Genomic DNA, 15795 nt, shown 5'->3' on the forward strand with positions numbered 1-15795 from the left:
GAAGTTCAGTTGCACTCAGCTACAACTGAAGAAGTGCCAGCTTAAGAACCAGTTTATCAACCAGCTGAAGAACCAGTTATTCAACCAACTGAAGAGCAAGTTATTCCAACTGAAGAGCCTTCTACTTCTTTTGTCTCTTCTCCTCCCCAGAAACTTACAACTGCAAATATTTCAGAAATGGTGACACATGAAACAGAAGCAACTGACGACACTATAGTCATCTTTACTCAACAAGAACAAGTGCCAATTCCAAAATCTTCCAGAATCATGTCCCCTAGTATTTCAGTTACTGATGCTCTGTTTGAAGAAATCCAGAATGTTCAGGCCAACATCGTCAGTTTGATGAATTCCATTTCTGAGATAAAGTCTACTCAGCTCGCACATTCTTTGAAGCTAAACTCCAACAATGAGTGTACCACAAATAGACTCAATCTCATAAATCAAACGGTGTCTTCTCTTCTTCTCCAGATGGATGAAATCAAGAAAGACAAACTGTCGACTGAATCTCACTTCCAAACTCAAGCATTAGTCGGCAGATGTTTTGATTTTCTGGAAAACAAAGTCACCAAGAGGATTGACACGCTGCAAGACATTATCATGAATACTATGTCAGATATAGCAGCAGATGTTCGAATCTTATCAAAGAAAATTGATGTGCTTGACAAAAACGGGGAAATAGGAGAAATAGAATATCCAAAAGACAAAAGGAAGAAGAAGATATGAAGATCAACTGACTTCAGTTATTTTTTTTTTGTACGAATCTGTATATCAGAGGAATTATTTTATCTAAAATAAGTTCGAATCTTTTTTGTACGAATCTGTACATTAGAAGAGTTATTTTATCTACAATAAAATTAGAAGAATTTTTTTTTCAGTTGATCAGTTCATACTTTACATGTTTTGTCAAACACCAAAAAGAGGGAAATTGTTGGAAACTTAATTTCGGTTGTTTGACAAGATAAGTGTTTAATTGGACTAAACTGATTAAGTAACTGAACTAAATAAATCAACTAACAGTTGCCTAACTGAAGATTAATGCGCAGGTTATCTAAGACAACTGAAACCAGCTGAACTGAACTCACGAAGTCAACTGACTGATCAGTTGATATATTCAGTTATGAGCTTACCAGCGATTGCTTATCAGCTGATCATTCAGCTATACACGTCATCGGTTGGAGAAAAGGACACCCAACCAACAACAGTACAAAGCAGACTGCAACTCATAGTGGAACGCTGCATTTCAAAGATTACAGTGTACGAATGTCAGATGAATTTTGACGTGGCAATAAAAGGATATAAAGATTCAAATTATATTTAATGTTACCGTTGAAGAGAAGCCTATAAATAGGGGAGAAGAGCAGTTGAGAAAATAACACACATCTAATCGATCTATCTATTCTCTCAAGCTTGCTGTTACCCTGCTGAATTTATCGCTCTTAGTCAAGAGTCAAAAAGCTCACGCTTATCAGTTATATTTGTAGCATTTGAGGCTATCTTTTGAGCTTATAAGCACAAACTGTCTTGTTGTTTATTTGATCTTTAACTAGGTCAGTTGTGCTAACAATAGTCGAAGAATTGTGAGATATTTCGTAAACTAAGAGTTTTAGTTTTGGCAGTGTTAAGTCCAAGTTGAAGTGGCTCTGTACAAGTTTTGTATCGATCAAAATCTTTTAGTGCATATTATATCCTTGTGATAGAAGGGGTGACGTAGGAGCATTTGAAGTCTCCGAACATCCATAAATCTTTGTGTTCTTACTTCAGTTATTTATTCTATCTTTCAGTCAGTTTATTTCCGCAACTGTTATAAGTTAACTGATTGTCATTGACCGACGAGATTCCTAGTTTCAGTTTGTCACAAAACTGACACTTCATTCGAAAAGATTATAAAATCGTAAGTGTTTATTCAACCCCCCTTCTAAACATTTCTGAACCTATCAACTGATCCTATCAATATGCATCAAGTAAACATTTAAAATCAATTAAATAAAACAATTAAGCAATTCAAGTAATTTGCATGCATGTGGTTTATGTAGGTTAGTTTTTCGGACGTTACAAATTTCCCCCCTTAAAAGAATTTCGTCCTCGAAATTTTCCTTGTCTTGATAAATGAAAATCTCGGCTCTCCTAAACACTTCATACCTAACCCTCTTAGCTTAATTCTTACTCTTCATTTCTGTCCTCCCAAATCTAGCAAATTGTATTTCTAACCCAAAAATTCCAAATGTGTCGACTCCTAAATCCAGTTCAGGTAGAGGATGCACTCTATTCTCCTCTAAGTTCTTCATTAACCCAATCAATTCCCTTAACAACTTTTACATATACTTTTTCCCCTTCGATGAATTCAGATCATTAATTTTGACTTTCGTATCAGCTGTTGGTCGATTGATCAATCTTACGTATTACCATGGTACTAGGCGACGGGGACATCAGCGACACTCTCACCCGTCAACTGAGCCTTGCCCTTACATGTCATCGTACCATTTAGTATTCGTGTTCATATTATTCACAATCAAATAACCTTCTTAAACACATTTTATCGTATCCATCACTTATAAAAAAATACATGCATATAACATTTTCTTGAAATCAAGCATACAACTTATTCTTTAACATTTTACAATTTTCATCAGAAAATTCCATAACCTTTCAAAATATACATTTTAACATTTGTTACTGCATTCAGAACACTGCCAGGAGTCCTAATATTTTTCAGGTCTAAAATGACCATTTTACCCCTAAAACCCTAGCTTTCCCAATTTACCTTTAGACCTTAAAACGATGACCCGAATTCATCCAAACTTACCAAAACACCTTAAAGAATATTCATAAACATTTCTTAGACGTAAACTTAAGCTCCTCGACTAAATTCATAATTCTTTTTAAAACTTGAACCGAAGTCCCGGTTTTAACACGAATCAACTCGAAACTTAATCAAATTTTAACCATATCTTATTAGCACATAACCAACACTTTTTCAAGTCCTTCGAGCCTAACCCTTAACCAACATGTCCAGACCCTAACCAATCCTCCTAGGACGTAGAACGAATCCTAGGGACCCTACTAGAACGAGCCTAAAGAGCCATGCACGTGCTGCCCTCTACCCACGCCCTTCAAGAACTCGCACGGCCAAGGCCTTCCGGTTCCAGGCCTTCCCTCAACCCATTTAGTACAACTTGAGAGCCCTCTTAGGACTCCTAGACCCAGCACCAGCCGACGCACGAGCCACACCCTTCAAGGAAACCAAATCCGCACCCTAGCCCCCTTAAAAAACCCTAGGTTTCGTTCCCTATCTTCCCTTTCTGTCCAGGCCTACATCATGCATCTAAGGACCTTTAAACCAACTGAGAAACATCCCTTCTAATGGCCCTAACCTGGCAGCCCTTTTGTGCATCAAGAACCTCAAGAATTATGCAAGAAAAATCAAGTTTTATCATGTATAGGGAATAAAAATGAAAATAAATAGAGGGTAACATATTTTTCATGCAAACATGTATCTTTCACACATAATATGGTATGAACATTGAGTAAAAATTAAGACATGCTTTTGTGTGTTTCACGCACGAAATTCAATTCCAGACGTGAAGAACGTTGGCAGAGAGACGGGGAGACCTTGCTACATTTTTCCTTCCAAAATCCACATGAAAGTGCATCAGAAACATGAGTTGTGTGGGCGTGAGTTTGGAGAGAAAACCCTAGGAGTTTAGGTTGTTGTGTGCGCAAGTTTGATGTGTTTTTGGCTTAAGAAACTCTATTTTTTGATATAAATAATTGGGTAGAAAGTTAGGCCCAATGACCTTGGTATAAAAGGCTTATTAGGCCCATTATAATGTAGTTGTTTAGGAAAGTTTTTCAAAATTATTAACCATACCTCCAAAAAGTCTTTATTTTCTTCCAAAATCGATTACCGATTTAAAATACGACTCGACACGTAAAAATACCTCAAAAGACATCATTTTCAAAAATTTCATGTTAAATATACTATATATTAAACAATTAAAAATAATCATTTAATAAAAATATTTTCTCTTTACAGTCTCCGGTCTCTGTCTCTCGATCGCGTCTCGAATAACCCTTAAAAAACAAAGTTTTATGCATATTAATAGAAAACCACATTTTTAACATATAAACATGCCTATCATATTTAATTAATGCAATTAAAAAATTTTAATTAAGTATTTTCTATTTTTCTTAAATTTGCATGTAGTTGAATTATGTTATCGCATTTTGGACCTTAAATCTTTATTTTCCACAACATAAAATTTCTCCCGTTGAGCTTGCTATCTCGTACCTGTCCGCCATTATATCTAGAACAATTTAATAGATTTGAAAAAATAATATCTTCTTAATAAAAATCTCAAAAAAAATTTTCTGATGTGGAAGATCAGTCTAGAATGCAATCACAGAGCAAACTCAGAATTTTAAGAAATTTTAAATCAATGCTCTGATACCAATTTCTGGTCCCAATGCAACATCTTTGATAATAATATGAAAATAAAGTATAAAACTGGACACCGAAATTTATGTGGAAAACCCCTAAAAATTATCCGAGTTAAAAACCATGAGCAAGATGAAAATATTTCACTATAATATTTTGTACGTTACAATATCTCACTGTGTTTCCAAAGAGAACACGCACTCTTTTAATATAGGAAAACAAAACACATCATAAATATTATAGAGCTACACGCTCAAAGAAAAAGAGATGCGCGAAACAAGAAGTGAATGAATTTTGGAATGCAGAATCTGATGAAATGATGGTCCTATTTCTTCTCGTGTAAAATCCCATGGCAAAGTCCTTGCAGCCTCCATGAATAAAATACATTTAATGCATTTCTAGGGACGGATGCACTATAGGGCTGTACTGGGCTGTAACCCAGCCCACTTTTTTTTTTTTTTAATACTTAGTTAAAATAGTCCAGTCCAGTCCAGCCCAATCCAGCCCAGTTTCGGCCCACCTCAATTCTACTCAATTCCACAAAATTTCGGCCCACCTCAATTCTAAAAAATCTCTCCCAACTCCTTTAGCGAGAGAAAGAAGGCGCAATCGGACTCACCAAGAAATCGAATTGCTCATCCGGCAGGGCAACAATCCAGGTAAGAATTGGTTATACATGTTTGATTTTGTTTTTGATGGTTTCTCTGTGCGTGATTTGTGGTTTCTTGGTTGCCTTTTGGCTTTTTCTCTGTTGGCCATGACTTGTTTGATGAAATGCCGATTACCCTTTTATTTTGGACGAAAAATCTGTGCTGTGGAAATCTGAGGCATGTATTGTATTTATGGAGAAATTGGATGGAATGGTCCAAAGAATTTGCTAGCTGGTTCCATTAAAATAAGTAAAACCAATCTTATGATTTATGAAGTTGGTACACTTCGATAAGAATCGTGACTTAGTTGAAAAAGGCGTCCCCCATTGTCTTTTGCAGTTGTGTACGAATCTAAATGCAAAATAGTAATCGGAAAATTATAGTGGGTTAAATAAGTTTGGCACAAAAGAGAAATCAACAATTAAATGGTGGCAGGATGCCTAATCAGATTTCTCAAGCCAATAGGGACTGAAAATGCGTAATTGTTTTGCTCCCTACCCTACGTGGAATCCCAACACAAGTTGAAATATCAACTTGGTATGTTATCAATAGAATCTCTTGCAACTCAAGAGATGCAAACACCAAATTGAGACTGGATATCATATTTCGATTTTTCAAAAACAAGATATTCCCGTGACATGTACCATCTTAGTATCATGCATCAAAACAGAATAATGCTGGTCAATACATTATTTGAGAAAAACCCTAACCAACTGCAAAAGAAAGGATAGCCAGTGCTCACAGTGTGACGTAGCACAAGATCTTCAAGAGCACAACAGTTGAAAAGGGGTCCTTTTCTTACGTTTTCATCACTTTGATATTTTTTTTCTTTTGAATTTGAGCGTTAAAAATTAGTAAAACCAATCTTATGAAGTTGGTACAACCGTATTGAAGAATATCATGCATTAATAATAATGGAATACTTCTATGAAATGTTTGAAGAATGCACAGAAATGTCACATTGAGTGTAAGCCTTTGCAACCTGTCAAAGAAACTTATCATTTACTGTACCTGCTTTTATAATGAGGAAATTTATGAATTATTTAAAAATTTCAGTTAGAGATTTCATTCTACTCAATTAATTTATGACCAGTGGCCTTTACGTGTGTATCTGTGTATTTTTCGACAAAACGCATAGTTAATTCTATTTAGTTGCTTTTGTTTTCTGTCTTGTAATTTAAGGCATGTGTCGTCTCGAGACTCGAATCGTAAATATTGTTCTTCTTGCTTCAGCTTTTTTCACCAATGTGTGTTCTTGCATGTTGGTGTGTGTAATTATTTGATGGCACGGCACATAAATACATAATTGCTCATTTGCTTGTTCTTCCTAAGATTCGGTCAAGTGGGTTAGCTCCATTCTTAATAATTCACCAATTAATTAATTAAATGTTTTGGTGATTCACCATGACATTTAATTAAGTAAACTACTACATTTGCCCATTAAATTCTTCTCGCACAAAGTTTGATTCTTGAGTCTTGATTGTTTGTTGTTGAGTTATTGATTGACAATTACTTGTTTATTTGTTGATAATTATTTTATTACTTGTTTAGGATTATAACTTGAACTCTTTCAAAATAGAACATTAATCTGCTGCAAAGAAAGAAAAAACATCGATATCCTCTTTCTTTAAGAAGAGAGATCGTCAAGCTAGTGAAGATACTTCAATTCCTACAGTCCTTACAATACAGTATCAATCCAGTGAAAGTCTTACATTTCCCAATATCCAAATTCCTTCATGTTCCTCTCCTAGAGACGATCATCAGTCATCATCTACTTGTATCGAACGAGATCCGGGAAAAAGAAAACAGATATGTGAATATCATGTTAATGTACGAGATGAGATAAGACGTTCATATCTAAATATGGGGCCTTATCAACCAGATATGTTGGAGTATCCAGGTACAAAATTTTGAAGTCAGAATCGTCGTTTTCGGAAAAAATGGTTTCAAAAATTTTATTGGTTAGAGTATTCGCCTTCAACAAATAAGGCATAATGTTTCTATTGTTTTCTTTTCCTGAATGATGTTAATTCATCTAATATCTCGGCATTGGTTAATAAAAGATTTGACAATTGGAAAAGGGTAAACCACGGAAAAACATGAGCTTTTCTTGCCCATATTGGTTCGGAAGCTTCTTCGCCTCATACTATGTGTGAGAGAAGGGCTGAAAATTTGATGAGGCCCTCACAACATATTGATAAAGTGATGCATGCACAATCTAAAGAGGAAAAAGAGAAAAATCGTCTGCGTTTGAGCACCTCAATTGTAGTTATTCGTTGGCTAGCACTTTCAGTTGTTGCTGGATCCAGATCAGTTGTGCACAACAACTACCAGCAGCAAAGTATTCTGCTTCAGTTGTTGAAGTAGCTATAGATGTCTGCTTTTTGCTGAACCAAGAGATTAGTCTGTCTCCTAGAAACTGACAAGATCCACTTGTACTTTTGCGATCAAGCTTACATCCTGCATAATCTGCATCTGAATATCCAACTAAATTGAAAGTAGAGTCTTTAGAATACCATAACCCAACATTTTGTGTACCCTTAAGATATTTCAAAATTCTTTTAGCAGCTGAAAAATGTGATTGCTTAGGATTTGCTTGAAATCTAGCACACATACAGACAACAAATACAATATCAGGATGACTGGCAATTAGGTACAACAATGCACCTATTAAACCTCGATATAATGTCGCCTCAACTGATATTCCCCCTTGATCAGTGTCCAATTTTACTGATGAGCTCATGGGAGTATTTGCAGCTGAACATGATTCCATGCCAAATTTTTTCAGCAGCTCCTTTGTATATTTAGTCTGACTGATGAATATACCAGTCTCCAGTTGCTTCACTTGCAGTCCAAGAAAGAATGTCAGTTCACCCATCATGCTCATTTCAAACATATCCTGCATTAGCTTAGCAAACTTTTCGCATAATTTGAGGTTAGTTGACCCAAATATGATATCATCAACATAAATTTGAACTAATAAAATGTGATCATTCTTAGCAAATTTGAACAAGGTCTTATCAACTGATCCAACAGAAAAATCATGATCAGTTAGAAATTTCGAAAGAGTTTCGTACCAAGCTCTGGGAGCTTGTTTAAGGCCATATAAGGCTTTGTCCAAATGATATACATGATCAGGAAAGTTGTGATTTACAAAATCTGGGGGTTGTTCAACGTATACTTCCTCTTGTAGTTGACCGTTCAGGAATGCACTCTTTACATCCATCTGATATACCTTGAATTTCTTGTGTGATGCATAAGCAAGAAAAATTCTGATTGCTTCTAGTCTTGCAACTGGAGCATACGTCTCATCATAGTCAATTCCTACTTCTTGCCTATATCCTTGTGCCACTAATCTTGCGTACAATTGAACCATCCTCGTTCAGTTTATTTCTGTATACCCATTTTGTACCTATAATAGTTTTTGAAATTGGTCTTGGAACTAAGTTCCAGACATTGTTATAAGTGAACTGATTTAGCTCTTCTTGCATTTCATTTACCCAGTTAGGATCAGCAAGAGCTTCATCAGTTTTCTTCGGTTCTAGTTGTGAAACAAAAGCTGAATAGATAAATAAATTTAGCATTTGATTGCGAGTTCTTACTGGATCAGATGAATTTCCTATTACCAGTTCACGTGGATATGATTTTCTCCATCTGTACTCAGTATTTGTCGTATCAGCAATTTTTTCAATTGGTAACTGAACACAGTTTTCAGTCGGTAACTGAACACAGTTTTCAGTCTCAGTTGGTGTTTCATCAACTGGTATTTGAATGTTATCATTATGCTCTGTCAACTGATCATCAGCAACGACTTCCTGCACATCTGATTAATCCAGTACTTCTGGTTCAGGTGTTTGAAGTATGTTTTGATAGCCATGACTTTCATTTTTGTCATCATCTTCCAAAGTGATATCTGTAAATCGATCAACTAGCTCAACTTGATCAGTTGGCTTATTAGTTAGTTCAGTTTCATCGAAATCAACATGAGCAGATTCTACAACATTTAGGGTTTTCTTGTTGAAGACTCTATAGGCTATACTAACTGATGAGTATCCAAGAAATATTCCTTCTGCAGATTTAGCATCAAACGCTTTTAAATAATTTTTACCATTATCAAGAATAAAACATCTGCAGCCGAATATTTTGAAATAAGTAATTATATTTTTTCTTCCATGCCAGATCTCATATGGTGTTTTCATATGATTCTTATTAATCATTGATATGTTTTGAGTATAACACGCAATGTTTATTGTCTCTACCCAAAATCTTTGAGAAATACTAGAATCAGCAAGCATTGTTCTGGCAGCTTCTTTAAGAGTCCGATTTCTTCTCTCAGCTACACCATTTTGCTGAGGAGTTCTGGCTGCTGAGAGCTCATGCTTAATTCCAGCATTTTCTAGGAAATTTGAAAGAGTTTGATTGATGAATTCAGTTCCTCGATCAGATCTGATTCGATCAATTCCAACTGATTTTTCATTTAAAAGTCTTTTGAAGAGCTTTATTAGTTGCGAAGCAGTATGGTCTTTAGATTTGAGAAAAATAACCCAAGTAAATATTGAAAAATCATCTACGACTACCAAGGTGTATTTCATTCCTCCTAAGCTCATGACTGGTATCGGACCAAAGAGATCCATGTGCAACAGTTCTAAGCATCGGGATGAAGATTTACATCCCTTGTTTTTAAAAGAGGATCGTACTTGTTTACCATACTGACATGCTGAGCAAAGTTTTTCTTTTGAAAAGTCTATTTTGGGCAAACCAGTTACAAGTTCATGTTTACTCAGATAGGCAATGGATTTAAAGTTTAAATGATTTAGTCTCTTATGCCACAACCAGTTTTTAGATGATTTGGAAGCAATAAAACAAACTGGTGCATAAGTTTGATCATTCCAACTGACTTTATATGTGTTTCCACAACGTTTGCCAGTTAGTATGATTTCATCAGTTGAAGTTTTGACTAAACATGAGTTTTTGTCAAATTGTACTGAGAATCCACTGTCGCATAACTGACTGATGCTAATCAAGTTATACTTCAGGTTTTCTACTAATAGAACATCTTTAAAAGTAAAGTTACCATGGATAAGCTTACCCTTATCCACATTTTTACTTTTGGAACTGTCTCCGAAACTGATGTTTGGACCAGTGTATTTGATCAGTTGGGATAACGCACTTGCATCTCTAGTCATATGTCGCGAGCATCTACTGTCCAAATACCATATTGAGTTCTTGTTTGTACCTGTTACCTGCAATCACACATATAATATAACTTGATACTCATATCTATTTGGGTCCTGAACTTATTAGTCCCTTAGGAATCCGCACTTGGATTAGTCTAACAGACTTTCCAGTAGTTGTATTCCAAATAGTTTTTCTCGGCTTTTGTGTGCTTGGTGTGTAGTTTACAGATGATACAATATTTGTTTTAGCTTTATTCAACTGATTGTTCAGTTTATATCTCTTTTGAACTGACTTGCAGTTATAGTAATTGAAATAGCTATTCGAATAGTTCTTGTGAGACCTCTTTGATGACTGACTTTGTGAATCAGTTGAAAATTTTTACTATAACCAATCCCATATCTTCTAACCTTGTTCATATTCTTAGTAGGTTGCTCAATCAGTTTACTGGGCTCAATTTGTTCTTGTATCACTGCTGTTTTGACAAAATGAATGTATTTCCCTTTGTCTATTTTTGGCTTTGGTTGAGTATCATTTGGATATATTTCTCTTTGAGTGTTGAACCCTAAACCAGTTTTATCAGAAACTGATTTTTGTGAATTCTGTATCTCATTCAGTGCAGTAGATGACTTGTTCAAAGACTGAATGAGCTCAGTCTGTTTTGAGTTTTCAAGAATCAATTTCTGGATTAATGACTGATTTTTGTTTCTCTCTACTTTTAACTCAGCAATTTCCTTTTTTAGACTCAACCCATCAACTGATTCATCAGTTTTGGTTTTATTGTCTGTGGGATCAGTTTGCTTTGCTTTGTTTTTTTCAAATGATGATGCAAACTTTGATACTCATTTACCATGTCATGTAGTGTTAGAATGAGTTCTTCTCGTGTGAAATCAGTTGAGCTTAAATCAAATACTTGTTGGCTAGATGATTCTTCTTCTGCATCATTAGCCATTAAGCACTTGACTTCCTCATCATCACTAGAGCTGCATGAGCTTTCTGGTTCTGCCTCCTCACCGTCTGTTTCTGCCCATTTAGATTTGTTTTCTACAGCTAAGAGTACCTCATGTTTCTTTCTGAAGAACTTCTTATCTTCCTTGGGTCTTCTTTTGTGCTCATATGATTTCTTTCTTCTATCAGTTGAGCCTTGACTGTCCTTCTTGGGTTTAGGACAATCAGCCATAAAGTGACCTGATTTGCCACAGTTGCAGCAGGCATTTGATTCATCTTTGGAACTGTTCATTTGGTATGGCTTCTGGAAATTTCCTTGATTCTTTCTCATGAACCTTCCAAATTTTTTGATGAACAATGACATAGCATCACTGCTCAACTGATCAGCAGATTTCTCGACTGAACTGATTGGTTCTGTTCTGACAGCAGCTAGAGCAGTTGTAGCTGCAGGGGTAGATGGTTCTCCTTCTCTGGTCTGCAGCTCAAATTCATAATCCTTTAAATCAGCAAACAGATCATGAAGTTCAATCTGGTTCAGATCTTTGGACTCCCTCATTGCCATGGTCTTGACATCCCATTCCTTGGGAAGACCTCTCATTACCTTCAGTGCAATCTCTTTGTTGGTATACACTTTTCCAAGTGCATTTAACTCATTGATGATACTGCTTACTCTTTCATCATACTCGTGCATTGATTCTCCTGCTTTCATTTTGATGTTATCAAACTTTTGAACAGCAACAGAAAGTTTATTTTCTTTGGTTTGATCATTTCCTTCACACAGCTGGATCAGCTTTTCCCAAATTTCTTTGGCTGACTTACACATCTTTATTTTGCTGAAGGTTACTTTGTCCAGCGTTTTGTACAGAATGTCTTTAGCCACATTATCAAGATTTGCTTTTCTTTTATCTTCAGTTGTCCATTCATCTCTGAGCTTTTCTATTCTTTTTGGTGCCCCTTCTGTTATGGCAACTGCTATATTTGTTTTTAGACTCTTCATGGGTCCATCAGTTATGACATACCACATGTCATCATCTTGTGCAGCTAAATGAGCCTGCATTCTGATTTTCCAATCATCACATTCTTCTCTGGAGAACATAGGAATTTTGTTGAATGAAGTCATGCTAGCAAGTTTATAGATCAAAAGTATTCAAGAACAAGATTCAACCGCTCTGATACCACTTGATAGGATCGATTAACGTAGCAAGAGTGTTTAGAAGGGGGGGGTTGAATAAACTCTCACAATTAAAACTGATCTTTTCGAGTTTTGAGTTCAGTTTGGTGACAAACTGATTCTCGGAATCTTGCTGGTCAATGACAATCAGTTAAACTAAAGTAGTTGCGGAAATTAACTGACTGAAAGATAGAATACAAAACTGAAATAAAATACACAAGGATTGTTTTTGGATGTTCGAAGATTTCAATTACTCCTACGTCACCTCTTCTATCTCAAGGATAGGATTTCCACTAAAAGACTTTGATCGAATACAAGATTTGTACTGACCCACTTCAGTTTGGTGAGATCACTGCCAAAAGCTGAAACTCTTAGTATTACAAAATGTTCTCAGTGCGTAACTGATCTTAGCACTATCGAATTTAACGATTATTTCAAAGTGCTAGCGAGCTCAAATTGTAGCCTTGACTGCTACGAATAAATCAAGTAAGGGTGAGCTAAGATTTTGGCAGAGTAACAGCAAGCTTTGAATAGAGTGATCTGTGTATTTTTTTCAGCTGTTCTTCTGTCATATTTATAAGCTTCCCTTCCAACGGTAACTTGATATATGTTTGAATCTTTGTATCCGTTGTTGCCACTTCATCATTCCTTGGGCATTGTTTGCTTCATTTATTGTAATGCGGCGTCTTAATTGCTTTAGCCGAAATGCGTTGTTCTAAGCTGTATTGATTGAAGTGCGGCGTTTCATATTCAGTTGCAATCTGCTATGTCTCTTTGTCAGTTGAATGTTCTTTCCCGAGACATGTTTAGTTGAAGGAAGCATACGGCTGAATATATCAACTGATCGGTTTCCAACTGATCAGTTTTCTTTATTAGATCTGCTGATTTCAGTTGTTAAGTCCAGTTGTTGAATATAATTGCGCGTATCAGTTGGTTGATCAGTTTTTCAAACTCCAGAATTTAGAGTTTGGTTCATATTTTGTCAAATGCCGGAATTTCGTTTCCAACACTATGTCCACTGTTTTGCACATCGTTTACAACTGACATTGGTTTCTGCAGCTAAGGATGTTAGTGTTATTTGGGAATTCTTTTCTCATTTGGACAATATTGTTAATATTGTCACTTCTTCTACTAAGTACATTGCTGAATTACATACTGCACAAAGAAATGAAATTGAGTATATGTTGTCAATTGGAGAACGTGATTCTGGAAGTGGTGCAAACTAGATTGGTAATTTGCAACGAGCTGGAGCTACTCGTTGGAGTTCTCACTATGATTTGGTAAAAAGCTTGATAGGTATGTACACCGCAACTTGCAAAGTTTTTGAAGTTATCAATGATCATTCTTCAAATGGAAGAGCTAAGGCTGAAGTTCGGGGGATTTACAGAAACATGGCGAGCTTTGAATTTGTGTTTATTTTGCACTTAATGCATAAAATTATGAGAACAACAGATACACTTTGTCAAATTCTTCAAAGAAAATCCCAAGACATTTTGACATTTCTTCAGGAAGTTAAAGTTTTTTGCTCAAGAAATGAAATTGATGTGCCTGACCTTGATTGTCTATATAAGATTGGACGTTCATGTCGGCAAACTACAATAGAACATCATTACCACTTTGATGTTTTTAATGCAGCAATAGATTTCATTTTGATGGAGTTAAATACCTAGTTCAATGAGTCATCGGTGGAACTTCTTTCTCTTAGTACAGCTTTAGATCCTAAAAATTCATTTGACTCATTTAACAGTGATGATATTTGCAAACTTGCAACGAAGTTTTATCTTGGAGATTTCACAGATCAAGAAATTGTTGCTTTGGAGTATGAATTATATATTATAAACTTGATGTGATGCAGAAGTTAAAGGTTTCTACACTTGTTGAGTTGTGTCAGCAATTGACTGAGAGTGGATGGTCAAATGTTCATGTTATGTTGACTAGATTGATTCATCTTGTTTTGACATTACCTGTGTCTACCAGCACTACTGAGCGGGCTTTTTCAGCAATGAAGCATGTGAAGACGGCACTTCGCAATAAAATGGAGGATGAATTTCTTGCTGATTGTTTGACACTCTATATTGAACGAGATTTTGCTAAACATATTGATGTAAATTCTATTATTGATGAATTTTATGTTTTAAAATTTCGTAGGGCACAACTTCGTTGAATGATATAATGGAAATTTTTTTTTAATAATATATAACTTATCATATTGAGTTCAAGCCCCTTCCAACTCTTATTCCTGGATCCGTCCCTGTGCATTTCATATTCTCACTTAATTTGTCTCATGAATACGTTGTCTATTTTGCCGACAAAACTAAACATTAACTGTTGACACTCTAATAAAGTATCGAAATTAAGGAAAAAAAAGGGTAAAGTACTAAAGCAGTCAAATTATTTATACATTCACCAAAAAAATAAAGATTAAAGATTACTAGGAAATGCATGCATCACCAAATAAAATTTCCAGACAAATCGCATGTGTATCTTCGTACTCTTAAGTTATTTAAATTTTTTTCCATCTTCTAGTTTAAGATTAATGACAGATCTTACAAGTTTATTATCCAAAATTAAATCTTTAAGTCCAAACAAACCACTACTAGGAGAAATTGTAATTTTGGTTGTATATTTAACTTTCCGTCTCTTTATGTTGTCAAATTTCAGTTAGAGTTACGTCAATTCATCATCTTTCATAAAAAAATAATTAAAATTGTAAAATATTCAAATGTATACGATTAAGACTAATTTTGATGGAACATGACCGAAACCTTTAAAAAAAATTGCAATTTTTTTCAAAGGCAAAAAATTTGCAATTTTCAAATCTATATAATATATATTTTGAAAGTGCACCCTGTATTTTAAATTTGGCTTCATTCTCTAATAAATTACTTACAGCTTGTATTATTGGTGAAATGGGCATAAACGTAACTTTACCTCTCCATTTATTTATTTTTTTATTTTTGACAGCCTCAGAAACCGGGTTTTTTTAACCGTTTATCGTGAGAAAAAAAAGAAATTGAATAAATAACGCAAACGATAGAAGATTAATAATATACCGTATCACGCCAATCAAATTGGCGTGAAAGCTTTTTGAGATGGCGTTTTAAAATCAAGTCACGCCATCTTGGATGGCGGGACTTGTTTTTTTTTTTATTCACCTTACTTTATTTTTTTGTCACGCCATCTTAGATGGTGTGACTTGAATTTTTTTTTATAATTAATAATTATAATTGTGGTGGCAGAGTGATGGGATGTCACAAACAGCTCAAAATAATTTGCGATCACAGAGTGATGAGATGTATCAGTTGAAATCAATTAACACGCCCTGTTAAATGGCGTGTTTTTGACCGAATATTGAAAATTTGCTTATAAAATCGATGAACGTTTAGAGAACATTTGTTATTATCATTCTTCGTTTG

The 15795-nt window shown here is 35.1% G+C and overlaps 1 long non-coding RNA gene across 1 annotated transcript; it reads left to right on the plus strand.

Moving 5' to 3' along the window:
* The first annotated feature begins 5007 nt into the window (after positions 1 to 5007).
* Positions 5008 to 14628, plus strand: LOC140981541 (uncharacterized). The gene is made up of 3 exons (XR_012176095.1): positions 5008 to 5145; positions 6547 to 6909; positions 14050 to 14628. It is a non-coding gene; the product is annotated as an uncharacterized lncRNA (long non-coding RNA).
* Positions 14629 to 15795: the final 1167 nt, after the last annotated feature.

The sequence above is a fragment of the Primulina huaijiensis genome, chromosome 7, assembly GCF_012295235.1.
Source record: "Primulina huaijiensis isolate GDHJ02 chromosome 7, ASM1229523v2, whole genome shotgun sequence".
In the NCBI taxonomy this organism is placed as follows: domain Eukaryota; kingdom Viridiplantae; phylum Streptophyta; class Magnoliopsida; order Lamiales; family Gesneriaceae; genus Primulina; species Primulina huaijiensis.